The sequence below is a fragment of the Drosophila yakuba genome, chromosome 2L (assembly GCF_016746365.2).
Source record: "Drosophila yakuba strain Tai18E2 chromosome 2L, Prin_Dyak_Tai18E2_2.1, whole genome shotgun sequence".
In the NCBI taxonomy this organism is placed as follows: domain Eukaryota; kingdom Metazoa; phylum Arthropoda; class Insecta; order Diptera; family Drosophilidae; genus Drosophila; species Drosophila yakuba.
The window spans coordinates 29,069,000-29,092,038 of record NC_052527.2 but is presented as its reverse complement, the minus strand read 5'-3'; the positions used below and the strand labels follow the sequence as shown (position 1 = coordinate 29,092,038).

Genomic DNA, 23,039 nt, shown 5'->3' with positions numbered 1-23,039 from the left:
TTACCGGTTTTTTATATTTACCGTTGAAAATGTTCCAAACACCACTTGATATGTTCTACAATTGAATAAAAATGCAAAAAAGGGGTGACGGAAAACGAAACCGAAAATTCTGACAGGCTGACAGGGTATTTCCGACCATAATGATCCCGTGTAATTAGAGTAATTCTAATTACAAATAGATAAATAATTAAAAACGGACGCATTGGCGTTGCCTATAGCGACGGTTTAATTTCTTACAAAATTTAAAATCCTTAAATCAACAAATATAAATTAAATATACACTTTAAAATATAAAAATATCCCACCAATAATTAGAACGGTATTCAGAAGTCTATAGATAGCGTTTTTTTCTCTACTCTCATTTTGTCCTCTCTCATCTCTCACTTTCATTTTCGGTCACTGCTCCTAACTACTTCGAAAAAAAACAACAAATATGAACTTCGAACATGGGCAGCAGCAAAGCCATGACAAAATTTGGCTTGACTTCGGTGTTTGAAACTTTGCTAAAAAAGGCCTGTGAGATTTGTTTTTGTTTTTCGAACTCTCGCGAGGAAAAATACGGGCGAGGAATTTTGGTACTGAAGGGATGTTACTGTATATATGTGTGTATGTTTATATATATGTTTGTGTGTATGTGTAACTGTCAGTGTTAAAGACTCTCCTTCGTACTTCCACTAGCTGAGTGAGTCTCTGTTTTACATTTCATTTAAAAGTAAAATATGTTAATTAAAGCTAAAACAGTTATGAAGATTATTAGTATGTTTCTGTAAATTGTGTTATTCTTATTGTTTAACAAAATTATTTCTTTAATTTCATTGTGTTCAGTAAATATTACATTTGTGTATTGTTGAATACTATTAGATGTTGTAATTTGTTTTAATTCTGCTGTGCAGTTGGATATTTTCATTATTTTATTATTTTCAATATAAATCTCATGACCGTTACAATTGTGATAAAGTTTTTCTCTTGTCATATTCCAGGTTATAGGTATATTTGTTTTAATGTATTGAATATAGGATTGTTTACGATATTTTTGAAAAGTACAAGTTGATGTTTCGTGTTTTATTATGTTAGCTATGATCTTTGACAATATTCTTTGTTAGTGTATTTAGAACATAGTTGTTACGTGAATAGAATTTACCTTCAATATTTTCCTTACTAATTTGGCCATTATTGTCGGGGTAAGGTGCAATTATGAAATTGCAAATTTTTGTAATTAACGTTGCTAATATTGTCATGTTTTAGTAGTTTCGGATTAAATATTCCTAGTCGTGTTAGTTGTGAACCCATTTCAATGTCCTCGATATATTCGGTAAAATATTTAATGTTAAATATTAATAGATTATTTTTTGGTATTTTTCAAAGAATTGGACTGGTTGTTAATTATTTCTATGCCATTATTGAGACTGTCAATAACGTGGTTTTGAGTGCTGACCTGTACTGTGTCTTGTGATAGAGTCGAAATTTGTTGTTCAATATGTCGTCTTCGTCTAGTGTGCCAAAAAGATATTTTAATGTGGAAACAACAATGTTAACCAGTCCTCGTTTGTTTCGTTTTGAGATGCGTATGCCATTCATTTCTCTTTCCATTTTCTTGGTTAAATATTTAATTTGTGTGACATTTTTAATTCTTGACAATTTTTAATTACACTATTAAATGTTTCTTCAACTTCTGTAATATTTATTGTGAGACAGTGATGCATAAAGGTGATGGGGATTTGTATTGTTCCAGATTCAAACTAAATAAATCCTTGATTGTTTTCTATTGGAAAATTCTTTATCGTTTCCCAGGTAAATAACACTGTTATTATTTAAGAAGTAATTAATAAGGATATCTTTTGCATTTGTCAGCGTCATGTCAGTGTATTTTATGGTCAGTTTTATTTTAAACAGGAGAGAACGCTATAGTCGAGTTCCCCGACTACGGTAAGTGCGAAGAACAGTTTTTGGCAGTTTGTGGGCGTTAGAGTGGGCGTGGCCAAAAATTTTTTGGCAAATAGATAGAAATTTACAAGACTATAACAAAAATGAAAAAATATCAAAACATTTTTCAAAAGTGTGGGCGTGACAGTTTTGGGCGGTTTGTGGGCGTTAGAGTGGGCGTGGCAACCTGAATCGACAAACTTGCGCTGCGTCTATGTCTCTGGAATCTGCATGCTGAATCTCAACTTTCTAGCTTTTATAGTTTCTGAGATCTCGACGTTCATACGGACGGACTGACGGACAGACGGACAGACGGACAGACGGACGGACGGACGGACAGACGGACTTGGCCAGATCGACTCGGCTACTGATCCTGATCAAGAATATATATACTTTATATGGTCGGAAACGCTTCCTTCTGCCTGTTACATACTTTTCAACGAATCTAGTATACCCTTTTACTCTACGAGTAACGGGTATAAAAAGTATTTCGTTGTCTCAACTTGCACTACGGTATCTTTTATTTAATTCAATTTGTCTTGCAGTTTAAGGGGTTTTCTGTAATGTCAATGTAGGCTTTGTGCTTTCTGATGAACTGTGTATTGTTGCTGCTGTTAAAATATTTTCTTCCTCGCCTACCATGTTTTCTTTAATTTTGACGCGAGATAAGGCGTCTGCTACATGATTAAGTTTACCTTCTAAATATTATATTTGGAAATTATATTCACTAAGTCTAATTGGCCAACGTTGTAGTTTTATTTTAGGCTCTTTAATATTATTTAGGCAAGCAAGGGGTTTGTGATCGCTCAAAATCTCAAAGGGGACTCCATATAGATATGGGCGGAAATATTTGGTTGCCCAAACGATTGCTAGTAGTTCCTTTTCAATAGTGCTATAATTTTGTTCATGATCATTTAATGGTCTGCTTGCAAAGCTTACTGGTTTATGGTCTTGCGATAACACGGCTCCTATGACGAAATTGCTAGCGTCAGAAGTGACTTGAAATGTTTTTGTGAAATCAAAATTGTGTCGTTCATTTTAAGTGTTTTCAATTTTTCAAATGATTTATTGTATTCTTCGTTTCTTGTGTCTATTTAAGCTCCTTTTTTAGAAATATTGTCAGAGGTTTTGCAATCTTTGCAAAGTCTTGAATGAACTTACGGTAATATCCGCATAAGCCATAGAAAGATTTGGTTTATTTTGGCATCTTTGGGAGAGGACATTTTTCGATTGCTTTAACATTATCTTTATTAGGCTGCATGCCTTCTGGACTTATAATATGACCTAAGAAATTTGTTTGTTTTTTTTTAAATTCGCATTTGTCCAATTGGAGTGTAAGACCAGTAGCCTCTTTGAGTTTCTCAAAAACCTTCCCCAGTAAGTCTAGGTGCTCGTTCAGTGATGTTGAATAGATGATCACATCATCTAAATAAACAAGGCAATGCTTATTTATGAGGTCTTTTAGGACGTAGTTCATGCACCGTTGGAATGTTGCAGGAGCATTTTTAAAGACAAATGACATGCGAGTGTACTCATAGTGACCATGTTTGGTCGAATACGCCGTTTTTGGTATAGACTTTGGGTCCATTTCGATTGGGTGAAAGCCTTTTGCTAGGTCAATTGTAGTAAAATACTGGCATTTTCCTATTTTGCCTAGTATTTCGTCCATATTAGGAATCGGAAATTTATCATTTATTGTTATTTCATTTTGATTTCGATAGTCCACGACCAACCTTTCGGTTTGCCAGAGGCATCCATCTTTTTGGGCGTATAATTCCTTGTTTTAACATATCCTCAATTTTCTTATTAACTTCTGCTTCGTAGGCAAACGGATACGAGTATGGTCTTTTGAAAACTGGGTTTTCGTGAGCGGTTTTTATATAATGACGTATTATACTTGTGAATGTAAGGTTTTCATTTTTGCAATATTAAATGTCATTTTTAATAAATTCATGAGTCTGTATTTTTCCTCACTATTTAAATGTTCTAGTCTGTATGTGTGTTCTGAGTCTATGTTGTTGTCCATGGCATAGTTTATTTCTGATGTAAAGTTTTTTTCTTGTAAGAGTGCATAAAAGTTTTTTGAAGAGTCCCCATCACATGGATCTATTTCTTTGTGAATGAATGTTCTTTCGTTAATTATTGTTTCCCTCCGAGAGTCTATTAAGCCGTTATTCTCCATTAGTATTTTTTTTCTAATAGAATGTCATAATAAGGTGAAAATGAATAAATATAGAATATTTGTGTTTGTTGAAAAAGACCGTTGGCTGGAAGGTCTACATATTTATTTAATTTAAAATAGCCTATCATACTTCGGACAGTTATTTGCTTATCTTTAACTTGAAGGTTGAAAAAGTTTGAGCTCATCATGTTTATTGAAGAGCCAGTATCAACTACGCATTTATATCTGTGGTTATTAAACATGATCTATGTATTGGTGGAATCCCAGGCTGGTATTGGAAAATGTTCAGCTTGTTGATATGGCTTATCTGTAAACATTTCTCTCTGAGTATTCTGTAATTGATCTTTGTGGAACTGTTCGTCGTTATTAATGTAGTGTTCAGTTTCGATAACGTAATCTAATTCGTACTGGTGAAAACTTTCATTTGTCTGCATACGCGATTGTTCGCTGCTTTCTCTAAAACGCTTATTTGGCACTCTTGGTTGTTGGGGGGGCTGATAGTAGTTTCGGGTGTTGGCGGTCAGAAAGTAAGTCTGTTCAGAATCCGTTGTATACATTTCTGTACTGATTAAGTTGCTGTTGTCTGGTCGGAGGAGTTTGTTTAAAAGGGGTTTGATTGTTTACGTTACTGTTTTGGGTCTGTGTGGGATTTGTTAATGGAATAAAGGGTTGAATGAATCGTTGGTTGGAGTGAGTGTTTTTGATTTGATTAATGTTTGTATGTTTAGTTAAGTCTTGGTTGACTATCGGATGTTTTTGATATTGACCTTCAATTCGTATAGACCTTCTTGTTGGGCGGCTTGTCTTATTTTTTGAACGGTTGAAATGTCATACCTCGCTTAGGTCATGAACAACCTATCCGGGAGTGAGCGTTGAATTGTATTTTTTATAGTAGTTGCCATTGCTTGTGTATAAACCGCTATATTATTTCGGTCATTCTCTAATGCTAACTTATTTATAATTACAGTTGACTTATCTTCTAATTGTTCACAGAATAGACGTAAATTACCCTTAAAAGGTGTGCGATACAATCATCCTAGTAGTTCCTCCAGGGGCGTCTGAGTCGTGAATTCTGTGATTAAAGCGTCTCTTATAGTTGTCTATTTGTTGAGCATTCCAAATTGGGAAACCTTTTCCGCGTCTCCGACCATTTTAATTCGATGGCTCCAAATATGATCACCTTCTGTCGAACGTCGTTCGAAGGGTATAAGTTCAACAGGGATTCGATACGTCTGATGAACGAGTTGAGACTTGATGGGTCTCCAGAGAATTGGGGTACTTGGCGTATCAGCCGAAGTAATTTAGACAGATTTTCCGCTGTTAACGCCATTTTTTAGTTTTATTTATAAGTTAGTTTCTGTTCTTGTTCACAGATTACAAGAGTATGTCGACACTTATGCCTTAAGTGAACTGCACTGTAGTAAATTTTTGTTGTTTTATACAATAGCGGTCGCACTTTTGATTTTAGTGGACTGCTGTTTTTGTTCACAGACTGCTACAGTATGTCGAGACTTATGTCTTAAGTGAACTGCACTGTGCGCCTTTTTATTATATTACACCTTAGTGAAGGTCTCACTTCACGAACTCCGATCGCACAGGTTCTTGTGCGAATTCACTTTAAACGAACCGAAATCACTTTGTTACGGCCAATTCGCGGGTAGAATCAGAAAAGGTTACTTGGTCGTACAAGTTTCATTTTTTCAAGGATAACGAGTTTACTTGGACTTTTTTTCAGTATTGTAACGAACTGATTTTATTTTGTCTGCTCGCTACGGAATACGTGCGGCTAGCTCAGTAGAGTTTGTGCGTTCGTCCCACCAAATTTATATAATAACGTGATCACCCGGTTACCAGTAATAACACTCGCAGTTTCGTTCTCGGACGCCTCTGCTCTCTCGTCGTAGCGTCGGACCTTCGCCTGGTGTTGCCGCTGACGCGCGAGAAGGAAGGTCGAGGGCTTAGGGAAGCGTCACCGTTCTCAGACTAGGGTGAACAATTGGCGGGCTCTCAAAGGCATACGCCTCGCTAGCCACAACCTCTTGTCCCTTGCTCTGTCCCGGCCGGTCCCGCCAGACGCTTGTTCAGTTCCTTCCGACGCACCGCGCTATCGCCCGGATACGCCGCAGTCCCTGTAGCAAGACGCCCAGTGAAAGACGAACGTTCCACCCTACCTTTCTCTCCTGTCGGCGCGGTCGGACCTGGATGTCCTGCTCGGCGGCCTGGTTCCCCTGTCTTGCCGCTTTCGTCGTCCTGGGTGGCGCGGACCTTCGTTATGGGCGCTTGTCGCGTGGGCTGAGAATTGTTGTCGTACGCAGACTCACGGAAGCTCACGGCTGTGATTCCCCAAGGCATACGCCTGTGGAACTGCAACGCGTCAACCCCACGTCTGGTTCGGACTGGCGGCGCCGGTACCACGCCTGCTTGGATTACACGGACACACCAGGCTATCGCCTGGTTCAAGCACGCGATCTCCTACACAGTCCACCGGGTCTACACCACAATCCCTGCCGCTTCCTCTGGTGCCCGCTTAGATCTGGCCTCTCCTGTCGTTTGCCTCCTGGCTACTCGTGCTTCGTCGTTTGGACCTCAGCTACCTGCGTCCCAGTTCGGAGACCTTCTCGTCCCGAACGTCTTGACGTAGCGATCTTGCTCCTTGATGACTATCACGGTCGTAGCTTCTCTGCTGACTTCGTTCTACGTTGCTGACTCGTACACTTGCTTTCCTTGACTGTCGGTCCCGCTTCCAGCGCTCGGCCTGTTTATATAGGCCACCTCTAACGGTTTATCCCTTTGGTCTCCAGTCTCCGGATCCAAAGTCCAAGATTTTACCGTTGGCCGGTCGAAAGTTCGATTTGTCCCGTTAATTGCCTTTAAGCCTGCTGACTCTCCAAACTCTCTTTTCAGCAAGTCCGGAGTCTCCATCCTCTCTCTCTCCATTTCCCGACTCTCCAAACTCTCTTCCTCTAGAGTCTCCAAACTCTCTTTCTCCAGCCCAGAGTCTCCAAACTCTCTCTCTGGGCTTCGCACTGCCGTTACTACGCTTTGCCTTGTTGCGTAACTGGCAACGGCAGGCCCTCCTTATGCGATCACTATTCGCATTTGTGCGGAGTTTTAACTCCTCACATCTCCCCCTTTCTTCGGGAAAATTTAAAATCCGGTCCTGCGGTTACCGCGGAACACTCTTGGGATTCCGCCAACGCTCACAGCTCCGTCTCGAGTTCCACAGCGCCGATCTCCTTTGAGTGTATTCCTCGTTCTTAGTTTCAAACTTTGCCGCTCATACGTACTTCCGTGATGCTTCTTCGTTCTACGCTCTTCTTCGCGCGTTTCACATTTTTTGTCTTCTCGTCATCTGGTCACACCATTCGCCGTTGATCGATTGTTACCGATAACTCCCGATAACTCCCGTTGGGGCGGCGTTGCCACTTGGTGACCCTGGTATTTCCGTAGTGTGACCCGTCATGTGCTGCTTTTTCCGATGTTTTTGCCCATCGATTGACACTATCGAGTGCCGATTGACCGCCTTGTGATCGAGGCGCCCTAAGCCTTGATGACTATAAACAAAATTTTGGCGGTAAGTTGGAATATAAACAAAACGTTTCATCCTTGTAATCCTTGACTCTTTTTTTCCCCGCAGACTCATTTGGCATGCCTTGCGGTACTGCTGTACCGCCCCTCCCCTTTCCTCGGGAGTATGTGGGTTCCTTGGTCCGGTGGTTGTTGAGGCAGGATTCTGGTTCGTTCGTGGTCCGTTTCCGTTGACTCTCGCCTTGGCCTGACGCTAGAACGGTTGCTGGATGCGTAATCTGCACCCGTTAACTCTCGCCCTGGCCTGACGCCAAAACGGTTGCCGAGCCTAGTCCGTTCTCAGGTGCTGTCACTCTCAACTTCCCGTCGCTTGTGCCTTACTCTTCCCTGGTGGTGGTTGTCGCGGCAACACTCTGGTTCGCTCGCGGTCCGCAGCCGTTGACTCTCGCCTTGGCCTGACGCTGTAATGGTTGTCGGACTCGCAGTCTGCATCCGTTGACTCTCGCCTCGGCCTGACGCTAGAACGGCTGCCGAACCCAGTCCGTTCTCAGGTGTTGTCGTTCTCCTGCATGCCTTCCGATGGATCCGACTCCACGTTCTTGCCACCCCTCCTCCTGATCCTGCTGTTTTAGGTCGCTGACATGTACCGTGCGTTCCCTTTTGTTCGTCCGGTGGCGAATCTTACATATCACCGGCGATGTGAAATCCACAATTTGGTACGGTCCATCGAACCTCGGAGCTAGTTTGACCGCAAACCCTTCAGCCGCTTTAGACAAATGGTGCTCCTTGGCCCACACCACTTCACCAACGCTTGGCTTCCACTGCCTTCTCCGCAGGTTGTAATGCCTTGCTTGGTCCTGGGACACCCTCTCTAGGTTCCTGCGCACAATCTCGAAGACCTCTCTCATCTTCTCAGCGTTTCCTTCCGGTGACTCTGGTTGCCTTCCCGTACCTAGCGTTTCTCTGTCATAGAGTGCGTTCGGTAGTCTTGGCTCGCGGCCCTGTGTCAAAAATGCCGGTGGAATCTGAAACACTGGAATTCACAGCCAGCATGATTTCGGGCCACCTTTCATCCCAATTCCTCTGGTTCTGTCCGGCAAACTGCGCTATCATTGTCTTCACAGCGCGGTTTGCTCTCTCTGTCGGATTCTCCTGTGGGGTATACGGTGCCGTAAACTGCTGCTTTATCCCCATGTCGTTGAGGAACTTCTTAAAAGCCCAGCTCGTGAACTGCACGCCGTTGTCCGTGATCACCACCTTCGGTACTCCAAATCGTGAGACTATGCGTTCCCTGAACGCTTTCTGCAACGTTTCCGCCGTGGCTGTTCGCAAAGGCACCAACTCCGTCCACTTCGATAACCTGTCGATCAGTACCAACAACATACTGTTTCCGTGTTTCGACCTCGGTAGTGGTCCGACGAAATCGGCGCACACTGTCGCCCAGGGCTCCTCCGGAATCTGTGTCAGCATCTTTCCCGCCGCCTGTCGCTGATTCGGTTTGAACCTGGCGCAGTCCTCGCACTTCCGAACGTAGGCCCTTGCGTCTCTCTGGATTCCTGGCCAGTAGTACCGGGCTGCAAGCCGTGCAATCGTCTTCCGACTGCCTACATGACCGGCTGCTGGGGCGTCGTGGTTTTCACGCAAGACCGTTTCTCTCAGCTGCCGCGGAGCACATAGCTTCCAGGTCACTACATCTTCGTTCCCTGCCCTAAGCGCAATCTGCCTGTAAAGGGTGCTACCCTCCCACACGTAGTCTGGGAACTTTTGAGGCTGTGCTTTTAGTTTTTCTCCCATTTCCTTGATCCAGCTGCACTCTTATTCGGCCTCCTTGTCCTGCGTTCTTCTGCCTCGACAATGCGTCTGCTACCACGTTCAACCGGCCTTTCCTGTATGCTACCTCGAAGTCATACTGCTGCAGCTCCAACGCCCATCTGGCAATTCTTCCCGAAGGGCTTTCTATGCTGTTAAGCCACTTCAGCGCCATATGATCCGTCACCACCTTAAAGTGGTATCCCTCAAAGTACGGCCTTAGCTTCCGAATAGCCCACACAATTGCCAAGCACTCCTTCTCCGTTGTCGAGTAGTTCTTCTCGGCTCCGTTTAGGGTCCGGCTGGAGTATGAAATGACCCTTTCGCCATCTTCTGTATCCTGCGTGAGAATTCCTCAATCCCGTAGTCACTGGCGTCCGTCTGCAGGATGAACGTTCTCCCGAAGTCGGGGCACGCCAAGACTGGGTCGGTAACCAATCTGGCTTTTACCTCCTCGAAGGCTTGCTGGTGGTCCTGTGACCATGTCCACTTGGTACCCTTGCGGAGGAGGTCGTTGAGTGGCCTTACGATGCGCGCGAAGTCAGGCACGAAACGTCGGTACCACGATGCGACTCCAAGGTATTGCCTCAGTTCTCGGACCGATGACGGTGGTTCTAGCTGGGCTATCGCTGCTACCTTCTCTGGGTCCGTGCCTATCCCTTGGCTTGTGACGCGGTGCCCTAGGTACAGAAGTTCTTGTTTGAAGAACTGGCATTTTTCCGGGTTTATTTTCAGGTTCGCTTTCTTCAAGCGACTGAATACCTCCCTGAGGTTTCTCTTGTGTTCCTCTAGGGTGCGGCCAATCACGATGATGTCATCTTGATACGCAAATGCATGCGGCGACATTTCCGGTCCAATCACCTGATCCAGGGCCCGTTGAAATGTGGCCGACGCGGAGTGTAACCCAAATGGCATCACCTTCCATTGGAACAGCCCTTTCCCTGGGACCGTGAAGGCCGTGAAGCCCCGGCTTGACTCTTCCAGTGGTATTTGCCAATACCCATCCTTTAGGTCCAGGCTGCTTATAAATCGCGCCTCCCTTAGTTGATCGAGGATGTAGTTTATCCGTGGCATCGGGTAGGCATCCTTTATGGAGTTCGCGGTTATCTGCCTGAAGTCCACGCATAGTCTCCATTTTCCCGTTTTCTTCTTCACCATGACTATGGGTGAGCTGTACGGGCTCCTTGAATGCTCTATCATCCCCATCTTCAGCAGTTCGTCCACCTTCGCGTTGATCTCCCCTTGAATCTTTGGATTCTTGGGGTAGTATCTCTGCTTAATTGGCTTATCGTCCTTCATGGTTATCGTGTGCTCGGCTATACTCGACGTTCCGGTCATGGCTTGAAACTCCGCGAGCTCTGTTTCCAGGAATTTGTTCACGTGGTCCTCTTCGCCGTCCTTTTGGACTACTGCGACCGACAACTTCTCCTCGAGCCACCCGTTGTGTCTGCCTCTGGCCGGTATTCGGATTTCATGACCGGCGCACTTGATCTCGGCCCCGACTTGCGTGAGGAAATTCCACCCCAGCACCAACGCATCCACTATCCCTGGTAATATTAGCAGGCTCATGACGAGTCGCCTGTTGCCGAACTCCACTCCTATTTCGAGCTTTGCGTTGATTTCGCCACACCTTCCATCTGCCAACCTAACCTGCCGTCGTGTCCTTGTAATCGCTCCCTGGGCAGCCAGCTTGTCCGCCAGCTCTTCACTTATGAAGCTTGCTGTTGCCCCGGTGTCGATCGTGGCCTTGTACGTGTCCCACCGATCTTTACCGCTGCGGACAACTGCTGCTCCTCCTCGATTAGTTTTCCGGTTAGTTTGGAGAGGCGGCATCTTGCGACCCCGGCCCGTCTCTCTGCGGCTGGGATCGCTGGCCATTTCCCGCTCTCTGGCAGCATTCTGTGCTTCGGACTCCTACTTTCCCGCACATCCAACAGAACAGCAGCCTCTGTTCTCGGTAGCCTCTTGCCCAATGGCCGTGTCCGCCGCACCTGCAACACGCTTCCTGTGGATTGGCAATATGGGTTGGGTTCTGACCCGGGTTGCCCCCTGACGTTGTTCCAGTGTGTCTCTGTGCGGTGACTGGCGGCCTCCATAGGGTCGTGTTTTGTCGCCTGGCCTGGACCGGGGTATATTGTGCCCACTGTTCCCGGGTATGCGTGCCTGGATCTCCTGAGTCCTCACACCTTCTGCACGTGACGTGTGTTGCGGCCGGGGCTTTGTTGCGACTGTATTTGTGCTCTTCCGAAAATGCCTCCCGTTCCCTGTGCAGTTCCTCGTATTCATCTGCCAGGATCATGAGAGCCTCTAGGTCGTCCACGTGGTAGGATCTCAACGGTATTCGGAGGTCTGGCGTGCAGTTCTCCTTGATGAGCTCCAGCGTTTCTTTCTTCCCATACCCAAGGGGTCTTATTAGGGTCTGCATCTCGACCATGTAGTCCTTGAATGCCTCCCTGTACCCTTGCTTCCTTTGCCTCACCTTGTCCGCGAGCTTCGTGAAGTATCCCCTGGGCAGGAAATACGTCTGGAAACTGTCTATGAACTCGGCCCAAGTCCTCCAGTGCTTGTTGTTGGCTATGTACCACTTCAGAGCCTTTCCCTGCATTAATTCCGGCATGGCTCGGGGAATCATGTTCAGGTTCAACCCGTATGTGTTTGCGGACCATTCCACCTGCTCCAGGAATTCGAGTGGTTTTTCTTCTCCGTCGAAGCGAAAAGACCACTCTCTTACTTGCTTCGCTACTTTCGCGTAGTCTGGCGGGCTGGGAGTGGGTCTTTCCGGACTTGGCCTCCTTTCCCTGCTTGTCTCTCTCCGTTGCCCTTCTCGAAACATCTCCTCCATGTTCAGACTTGCGATTAAGTCTTCTCCCTCCGGGTTCGTGAGCTTTATGCTTGGACCTGGTCTGTCCGGATATGTTGCCTCCAATTCTGTCCAGATTGCTGCGAGTTTTGGGTCGTTCTCTGTCTCTGCGTAGTACTCCGCTAGGACTTTCCGCATGTCCTCTGTCCTTCCGGACAGCGATATGCGCAACCTCTGTGCGACATACGCGAAATCTTCCTTTTTGAGACGGTAGATCCAACTTCTACCCATACTGCTTTATTTGTGTTTACTGCCGGGATAATCACGTTATTTGGGCGCCAGATGTAACGAACTGATTTTATTTTGTCTGCTCGCTACGGAATACGTGCGGCTAGCTCAGTAGAGTTTGTGCGTTCGTCCCACCAAATTTATATAATAACGTGATCACCCGGTTACCAGTAATAACACTCGCAGTTTCGTTCTCGGACGCCTCTGCTCTCTCGTCGTAGCGTCGGACCTTCGCCTGGTGTTGCCGCTGACGCGCGAGAAGGAAGGTCGAGGGCTTAGGGAAGCGTCACCGTTCTCAGACTAGGGTGAACAATTGGCGGGCTCTCAAAGGCATACGCCTCGCTAGCCACAACCTCTTGTCCCTTGCTCTGTCCCGGCCGGTCCCGCCAGACGCTTGTTCAGTTCCTTCCGACGCACCGCGCTATCGCCCGGATACGCCGCAGTCCCTGTAGCCTACCTTTCTCTCCTGTCGGCGCGGTCGGACCTGGATGTCCTGCTCGGCGGCCTGGTTCCCCTGTCTTGCCGCTTTCGTCGTCCTGGGTGGCGCGGACCTTCGTTATGGGCGCTTGTCGCGTGGGATGAGAATTGTTGTCGTACGCAGACTCACAGAAGCTCACGGCTGTGATTCCCCAAGGCATACGCCTGTGGAACAGCAACGCGTCAACCCCACGTCTGGTTCGGACTGGCGGCGCCGGTACCACGCCTGCTTGGATTGCACGGACACACCAGGCTATCGCCTGGTTCAAGCACGCGATCTCCTACACAGTCCACCGGGTCTACACCACAATCCCTGCCGCTTCCTCTGGTGCCCGCTTAGATCTGGCCTCTCCTGTCGTTTGCCTCCTGGCTACTCGTGCTTCGTCGTTTGGACCTCAGCTACCTGCGTCTCAGTTCGGAGACCTTCTCGTCCCGAACGTCTTGACGTAGCGATCTTGCTCCTTGATGACTATCACGGTCGTAGCTTCTCTGCTGACTTCGTTCTACGTTGCTGACTCGTACACTTGCTTTCCTTGACTGTCGGTCCCGCTTCCAGCGCTCGGCCTGTTTATATAGGCCACCTCTAACGGTTTATCCCTTTGGTCTCCAGTCTCCGGATCCAAAGTCCAAGATTTTACCGTTGGCCGGTCCAAAGTTCGATTTGTCCCGTTAATTGCCTTTAAGCCTGCTGACTCTCCAAACTCTCTTTTCAGCAAGTCCGGAGTCTCCATCCTCTCTCTCTCCCTTTCCCGAGTCTCCAAACTCTCTTCCTCTAGAGTCTCCAAACTCTCTTTCTCCAGCCCAGAGTCTCCAAACTCTCTCTCTCTGGGCTTCGCACTGCCGTTACAACGCTTTGCCTTGTTGCGTAACTGGCAACGGCAGGCCCTCCTTATGCGATCACTATTCGCATTTGTGCGGAGTTTTAACTCTTCACAGTATCCTACCGACTGTTGTGTTGTGTGGTGCGAGAAGGATCCTGTTGTCTTCGAGCGGCTCTTTCTCTTTCCGCTACCCGCAGCCTCTTCATCGCCACTGCATCGAAGTTGCTGATCTGACCCCAGAACGTCTGGTCCGAGATTATGCGCTCCCCTAGGGTCGAAGGGTCTGCTATGTCCTCAATAAAGCCTTCCCTTTCGCGGTCAAATCGCTGGCAATTAAAAATTATGTGCTCAGCCGTCTCGTCGACGCCGCATTCTGGGCAGCGACTGTCGTCGTTGTGGCCAAACCTAGCCAGATAGCTCCTGAAGCATCCATGCCCGCTTAGCATATTGGTGAGCCAAAAATTTACCTCGTCATGCCGTCTTCGCGTACACATGTGACCACATCCGGGATGATCCTAAAGGTCCATCATCCCTCGTCGACTGCTGCCACCGTCTTTGCCACCTTTCCAAGCTGTTGGTTCTGGCGTTGGTTTTTATGGCTCGCATCTAGGCAGTGCTGCCATGTCCGGCAATCTTCTTGACCTCGTGTATCTCCTTCGCCTCCAAGGCCAGGAAGTCTATAGACAGAGTTCCCGCTATAACTTGGGCTGCGTCGTCGGAGATTGTCCGAAAGCTGGAGCACACCCTTAGGGCACACAGTCGGTGCGTCGATTCCAGGCCGCTTATGTAGGAGCTCTTCTCCAGGGTTCTCCCTGGTAGTGGCAGCCGTAGCATCGTACATTGCATTCCACAGCAGCGGCCCGACGGTGCGATACATCTTCAAATAATTGGCGCTCACCTAGTGGTAAAAACCACCAACCAACACCACCATCACCAACACCACCCACACAGCTTCTAAATTTGCGGCAAAGCAAAAGACAGCGAAGCGGGAAAAGTGAAGGGAATAAGTGACGAAATAACACACACACCGAAAAAATCATGTGAGTGGGAACCGATGCTAAACGCATTTTCAGTCGGTTAATATTTTTTGTACCACAAACCGAAGCGTTTTAAAAAAAAATATAATAATAAAAAAATTTTTAATTGTTAATGTTACACTGAAAAAAATTATTTCCAACAGAAATTATTTTAAACAAAAAAAATATTTTCAACAGAATTCAATGTGAACAAAAATCATTTAACGATCGCTTTTCATTTAAGGTTGTTGTTTTTTGTTTCCATTCGATTCAAGCGCGACATTCGACGCTGCAGCCTTTGCTGCTACCGATACAGCCAGCTTTTGCATACCTAAGCGAATCGGACTGCTCATGCAGCCCGGATTCTCACAGTATAATAAACCATACCCCACAGACTCAAAGTCTGATAGCGAAAATAAAGCTTCCCCTCTAAGACGTGTAACCGCGAATCCCCCTGCAATTGCGATAGACCCAGAACAGCTCAAACTTGTAATACAGGCAATTGTGGCCAATACTCTAGCGGACGAGGCCGCCAAAAACCAACTGGCACAAAATGAAATGCGTCAGAAAATTCAGGAGCTGGCCAACGCGTTGGCGGCAACACATGTCGCGTCCACCTCAGCCGTGGCCCCCGTAATTAGAACCTACGAACCCATAGATATAACTAATAATTCTCCATGTAGCGTGACTTTAGACGCCGTTAAATATTTGCCTGAATTCTCGGGGTCACAGGAATCATATGTCTCCTGGCGACAAGCGGCGATAGCTGCATATCGCACATTTAAAATTTTCAACGGCACCTCTCGCCATTACGAGGCAGTGACAATTTTTAGAAACAACGTTAGGGGCGCGGCCGATAATGTTTTATCCTCGTTTGGCACCGTGCTGAATTTCGATGCTATTATAAATCGGCTCGATTTCACTTTCAGTGACAAGCGTCCAATGCATGTCATTGAACAAGACATGAGCACTCTAAGACAGAAAAACAACATGAGCCTGTTACAGTATTATGATGAGGTCGAGAAAAAACTCACCTTACTCAGAAATAAAGCTCATATGTCTCACGAGCCATCGACGGCAAAAATATTGTGCGAAAGATTCCGCGAGGACGCCTTGCGTATTTTCATCTCGGCACTTAAACGCAACCTCACTGACGTGCTTTTCGCGGCAAAGCCGAAAGACATGCCGTCAGCTCTGGCCTTAGCGCAAGAAGTGGAATCTAACCAAGAGAGGTACGTTTTTGCAGCCAGTTTTGCAAAAAGTCAGGAAGACAAAGACCGCAAACCGACTGCAAAAGCGCAGGGTCGTCAACTTGACAAGTATTACTACCATGACCCACAACCTAATAATACCAAAAATCCTTTCGAAATTCACTTCATTCATGGCGCCACCACTGTCACAAAAAAATGCTTCGTTTCTATTTTTAATTTGAAAGCTTTTTCATTCTACCAGATTTTACAATATTCGACGGGATAATCCGGGCCGATCTGTTAACACAGGCCGGCGCATCACTTTGCCTCGCTTCCGCCCAACTCAAATGGGATAACGAGGTTCAGAAGATTTCATTCCATAAATGCACTGACGTCAACTTCACTAACGTGGAGTGCGCAGATGCACCACCTTTGGTGAAGAAGACATTTCTGAAAATGATAAAAAGCCGGAAAAACGTCTTCGCAGATCCCAACGAGCCCCTTCCATATAACACATCGGTAGTGGCCACGATTAGAACGCTAGTCGTTACGCCAAGTTATATCCATACCCCATGGGGGCAGCAGATTTCGTCAAGGAGATCCCAGACCTGCTTAAAAATGGTATAATTCAGAAGTCGGTGTCTAATTATAACAACCCAATATGGGTGGTTGATAAAAAAGGAACCGACGAGGCCGGCAATCAAAATAAACGGTTAGTCATAGACTTTCGTAAGCTAAGTGAAAGGACAAATACCCGATGCCAAATATCTCTTTGATACTGGGCAACTTGGGCAAGGCCAAATTCTTTACGACACTGGACCTCAAGTCCGGTTATCACCAGATCGTCTTAGCGGAAAATGACCGCGAAAAAACTTCCTTCTCCGTAAGCGGAGGGAAGTACGAATTTAAGAGGCTTCCCTTTGGCTCGAGAAATGCTGCCAGCATCATCCAGAGAGCCATTGATGACATTCTGAGAGAACAAATCAGCAAGACTTGCTATGTCGATGATGTAATAATCTTCGCAGAAAACGAGAATGCTCATGTGAAGCACGTGGATTGGGTTGTAAAAACCATAAGCGATGCAAATATGAGAGTTTCAGTAAAAAACTCAAGCTTTTTTAAAAAAAGCGTAAACTTTCTTGGCTTTATAGTCACCAGTGATGGCACCACTACCGACCCAGAAAAGGTCAGGGCCATAAAAGAGTTCCCCGAACCAAAAACACTATTTGAGGTTAGATCATTCCTAGGTCTCGCGAGCTATAGCAGATGCTTTATTAAGGACTTTGCAGCCATAGCAAGGCCTATTTCGGACATCTTAAAGGGCGAAAATGGAAGTGTAAGCAGACATAGATCGCAACACATCCAAGTACAATTCAATGAGGCGCAAAAAAACTCTTTCGAAAAACTGCGCAACATTTTGGCATCCGAAGAAGTTATGATCAGATACCCGGATTACAAGAAGCCATTCCATCTAACGGCGGATGCTTCAGCCTACGGTATTGTGCTTTCACAAGAGAACCGTCCTATTACAATGATCTCGAGGACATTAAAGGATAGGGAACTATTAGCCATTGTTTGGGCGTTGGCCAAACTGCGACACTATTTCTATGCGGTGAAAGATATAACTATCTTTACTGACCATCAGCCATTGTCATTCTCGGTATCAGATTCTAATCCTAACGCTAAAACTAAAAGGTGTAAGGGTCGCATTGATGAAACGGGTGCGAAGGTGGTATATGAACCGGGAAAGGAAAATTTGGTTGCTGATGCCCTGTCTAGGCAGCAAATTAATGCCATAGAAGAACAGGACGCAGAATCATGCGTTGCGACCATTCACAGTGAGATTTCCCTTACCCAAAAAACGGATCAGCCCCTAAACTGCTTCCAGAGCCAACTAATTCTAGAAGAGGCCCACTTTCCGCTAAAACGCTCTTTCATTCTCTTCAAAAATAAGAAACGACACGCGACCAACTTCACCGACAAGGAGTCATTACTCAATGACCTTGCGGATGCAATAGTCCCCAAGGGCGTAAATGCCCTCCATTGCGATTTGCACACGCTAGCGACGGTGCAGGACGACTTAGCGCGGAGATTCCGGACTACAAATTTCTGGCACTGCAAAAACCGTGTTACAGATATTTTTGGGGTCGAGGAAAGGAGGGAAGTCATATTAGCAGAATACAATAGGGCTCACCGGTCGGCCCAAGAAATTGTGAAGCAGGTTCTCACAGAGTACTACTTCCCAAAAATGGCCAAACTGGCCAATGAAATTGTCCAAAACTGCAAAACATGCGCAAAAGTTAAATATGATAGGCATCCGAAGAAACAAGAGATTGGCGAGTCACCGATTCCTTCTCATGTAGGAGAAATGCTACACATAGACATTTTCTCAATGGATAAAATATATTTTCTCACTTGCATTGACATTCACGACATTGCCGTCAAAAACAATTGAGGATTTGAAACCGGCCTTTTTACAGGTGATGAATTTCTTCCCAAAGGCCAAAGTGATTTACTGCGACAACGAGCCATCGTTATAATCGCACACGATCACGGCCATGCTAGACAACCATTTTGGCGTCAGAATCACGAATACGCCACCCCTTTACAGTGTCTCAAACGGGCAAGCGGAACGTTTTAACAGCACTGGGCATGAGTGATACTGTGGAGATAATCTTATTAGCCACTATTAGATATAACAAATCAATCCATTCGGTCATCGATAAGAGGCCAGTCGACGCAATACAAGAATGCCAGGACATGACACACACAGGAACGGATTGCCGACAAAATTAAGAGTGCCCAAGACGCGCTGAGGTCTAGAGAGAATGCATCTCGACAAAACAGGGTCTTTGAAGTGGGCGAAAATGTTTTGGTCAAAACTAATAGAAGGCCTTGCAATAAGCTCATAAGTTATTTGGTAAACGTATAAACCATATTGTAATGATAAAAGGTAGTGGTGGTGGCAGTGTATGGAGTACATTGCAAATCTTGAGATCACTATAAACAAAAATATTATGGAAATATTATTTCATGTAATCCCGAATGAGCAATTGAGGAGTGATAATATGATAGATTAAGATTACATGGAGCGCTGAGCTAGAAGAGATCAGACCAACGTAAAAGCTTTTAGCTCCGCCTGTAGATTACTTCTGGTACGCACATTGGATGTGAAGAGAACGCGTTGCAAACGACTGTCAGTGTTTGCCAAATGCGCAACAGTTGTAACGGCAATTTCCATATTTCGCCACTTCGTAGTCAGCGTCGTAACCAACCGACTCACATATACCGCGTTACATTCTGCGCCACTCGGGCGGCTGTTTAGTAAATTCAAAAACGCAGCGGCCGTCGTCTCCTCGGTTTCAAAGCGCGGCAGAAATAATTCCTGGAACTCTCCCCAAGGGACACCTGAGATGCACTTCCCTCCACTGAGCAGTTGCTCAGTGCCATAGTCAATTCACTTCCTTGAAGGGGGTGCTCAGATAAAATTATATCGGTTGTTGAACACCACTTTGCTGCCTCAACACATGCAGCATCAGGGTTAAATTTGGGTAGCTTAACATCTTAACTAGCATAATTTTTACAAGTTCAGCCAAATTCTGATTTTGCATTTCGACAACTGCACGCCACTGCTCCTCAGAAAATGTGACGCAGATCCCACTTCTGATGTCGGGTTATTAATATTATTAATATCAGGAGCCTCGTCGTCCGTCCATCCGTCCATCCATATCGGCGTCACTCATAATGATTTCCACTACGCAAGTTGTACAGCTGTGCGCATTCAACGAGTCCACTTGCGTCTGCTTTGGGCTCTCAACTATTAATGTGCTTTTTATACCTGTTACTCGTAGAGTAAAAGGGTATACTAGATTCGTTGAAGAGTATGTAACATGCAGAAGGAAGCGTTTCCGAGCATATAAAGTATGTTTATTCTTGATCAGGATCAATAGCAAAACCGATCTGGCCATGTCAGTCTGTCCGTCCGTCCGTCTGTCCGTCCGTCTGTCCGTCCGTTGTCCGTCCGTATGAACGTCAAGATCTCAGGAACTACAAAATCTAGAAAGTTGAGATCAACCATACAGACTCCAGAGACATAGACGCAGCGCCAGTTTGTCGATTCATGTTGCCACGCCCACTATAACGCCCACAAACCGCCGAAAACTGCCACGCCCACACTTTTGAAAAATGTTTTGATATTTTTTAATTTTTGTATTGGTGTTGTAAATTTCTATCGACTTGCCAAAAAACTTTTTGCCACGCCCACTCTACCGCCCACAAACCGCCAAAAACTGTCAATGTTGAAGACTCTCCTTCGCACTTTCACTAGCTGAGTAACAGGTATCAGATAGTCGGGGAACTCGACTATAGCGTTCTCTTTTGTTCTCTTCTCAATTGTGGCGTTCCCTTTTCATTATGTCGCTTTCTCACTGTAACCAAGCAGCGCAAGTGGCCACGTTCATTTTAGCAGAGTCCCGTCATCCACACACATTGGCAATAAATAGGAACACGCATAATAGCAAAAGGATCATGGAGAAGAATAGCGACTACGTGCTTACCCATTAATTTTGCCCCGACATGTGTATATATATATGGGTGTGTATGGATTTCCGCGAATATCTAGATATGTGGGTGTAAATATATTGGTGTTGTAACGAACTGTTTTTCCTATTTCGGCTCGCTACGAAATGCAACGGCTAGCTCAGAGATTTTGTTTGTTCGTCCCACCAAATTTATGATTTGTGTGATTGCCCGGCCAAAAAGAAGACAGATTCTCAGATTTAACCACTTTTATTTATCGTCACTTGTTGACCAGGATTCGGTGATCCTCGCCGCTGGATGCACGTCGTTGCTCCCTCGTCGTCCTTCCGTCGTACGCCTGCGTCGCTGCCGACGGGGATCCGTACCGGCTCGCCTGGGGCTTAGGATGTTATGGGGCAGGGTGTATCGTCCACGAGTTGAGCTAGCGCTCCCTCCGAACCACCGTTGCGACCACTGACTCCACTGTCCCTTTCTGACTACGCTAGGTCCTCGCCGAAGGATATCCTGCGGGCTCGACCGGGGCTTAGGATGTTATGGGGCAGGGTGTATCGTCCACGAGTTAAGCTAGCGCTTCTCTCCGAACCACCGTTGCGACCACTGACTCCACTGTCCCTTTCTGACCACGCTAGGTCCTTGTGTTCGCTCGTCCTTCGCTGATCTTCACGTGCGGCGATCCACTCTGGATGCCCGCTTGACGCACTTGTGTTCCCGTCGTTTCACTGTCACTCGGTATCGACTCGTCGCGTACTTCTTCGCTTTCCGTATGGCTGTAAGGCCCTCGCGTACTTCTTCTTGACTCTCTGGCTGTAAGGCCCTCGCGTACTTCTTCTTGACTGTCCCTGTGTGGCACTTCCGACCGTCTGATCGCACGCCCGTGTCCGGGCAGAGCGCCTCGCGCCCGTACTCTGCGCTTGCGCGTATGACCTACGCGTGTTTAACTGACTGACCGTCCCGAGCCGCGCCGGCGCCGTCCCTTATATCGGCTGCGGGAATCCCGTTATTTCCCGTTTTGCACACGGCTCGCTCGGGTACAAGGTCCAAACGTGTCCCGTTAGTTCACGGTGCGTCCTCTTTGTGCCTGTCCAAAGTCCGCACCGTTACCGTTCGACCTTTGTGCCCTTGGCTGGCTTGAGTCCAAGGTCCAGCGCGGTACCGTTAACTCACGGTCTCTCCGCTTTGCCGGGGTCCAAGGTCCATTATTTACCGTTCGACCTGACCGCCCTTGGCTCCTCTCGCATTCCAGCCGTCTTCGCTGTTGCTATGCCGATCTCCTACACCCGGATTTGTGGGGAGTTTTAAGACTCCTCACATCTCCCCCTTTCTTCGGAAGATTTCAAAAGAATGCTGCTTCCGGCGGTCCTCTGCTTCGGTGTCTCCTTGCACGGGCAACTTCCTCAATCACCTCTCGTCGACCCTGCGCCCTTTGTTCTCAGCCTGGCAGTCGCAGCTTATTAGACCCCGTCGTTCAGCGTCTTGACTTGGCATCTTGAACCTCCTTGCGCCTTCCTGATCGCAGCCTTACGTCTCAGCGTATTCGAGCATCTCGACGTGGCATCTTGATCCTCACCGTTCCATTCTCCTCACGTCGACCTGCGCCTCCTTGATCTCAGCCCGGCAGCCTCAGCCTAGTAGACCCTGTCGTTCGACGTCTCGACTCGGCATCTTGATCTTTGCGCCCTTCTCCAGCCTCCTGTATCTGTTGCCATCCGCTTCTCGTCACCAGCTCCGCATTTAAACTTGCCGCCTCTTCCTCGCTTCGCATCTCTGGCAACTCCACCGATACTCACCATGATCGACTTATCGATGTTGGCGACCGGCGTTGCCACCTCCGATTCCTACCGATATTGTCCCATCGCTGATTGCGCGATCGAGTTATCGATATTGGCGACCGGCGTTGCCACTTCCTGTTCCGATGTTCCGATGTCGTGCCGATTGCTGCCAATAGTGGGCAGCGTGTTGAAAATCAATTTAATATCCAGTATTTTTGTTCCCTATCGATCTCACTATCGATCGACCGCTATTATCGTAGCGCCCCCATCCCGATTTTCTCCAAGCACGTGGATTTCGGAGTTGCAGCTCAATGGAGGTAAGTTTACGGAATTTATTGTAAAAACCGCCATATTTACTCATCCTCTCTTTTTTTTGTCTTAGCTCCTCCCACACGATATGATGGCCCTTGATGCTCCAGGGTTGCTGGCCCTGGACACAGGCGCCCTGGAGGCCCTTTGGCAGGGACCCCGATGATCGCCCCTCCATGCTCCGGGCGGCTGCCCCTGGACCCAAGCGCCTTGGAGGCCAACATGCCGTCTCCGCGCCTGCGGCAGCCCCGCGTCGATTTGCCGGCCCGCGTGCCTGGCCCCGCGTCCGATTGCTGGCCCGCGTGCCTGGCCCCGCGTCCGATTGCTGGCCCGCGTGCCTGCTGGCTGCTGCAGATGACTCGCACCTATTTTTTTTATTGTGAGCAAC

At 46.9% G+C, this 23,039-nt stretch overlaps 1 protein-coding gene across 3 annotated transcripts in view; it reads right to left on the bottom strand.

The window, feature by feature from the left end:
- LOC120320432 (dipeptidyl aminopeptidase-like protein 6) overlaps positions 1-23,039 on the bottom strand; it is a 410,598-nt gene that overhangs the window by 72,921 nt on the left and 314,638 nt on the right. The window contains exon 1 of one of the 3 annotated variants that reach the window (XM_039371275.1): positions 5-708. The exons of the other annotated variants lie outside the window; for them this stretch is intronic. The gene's annotated coding sequence lies outside the window, so the exon portion shown is untranslated. Of the gene's footprint in view, positions 1-4; positions 709-23,039 lie in introns of those variants that run through there. 3 annotated transcript variants of the gene reach the window in all.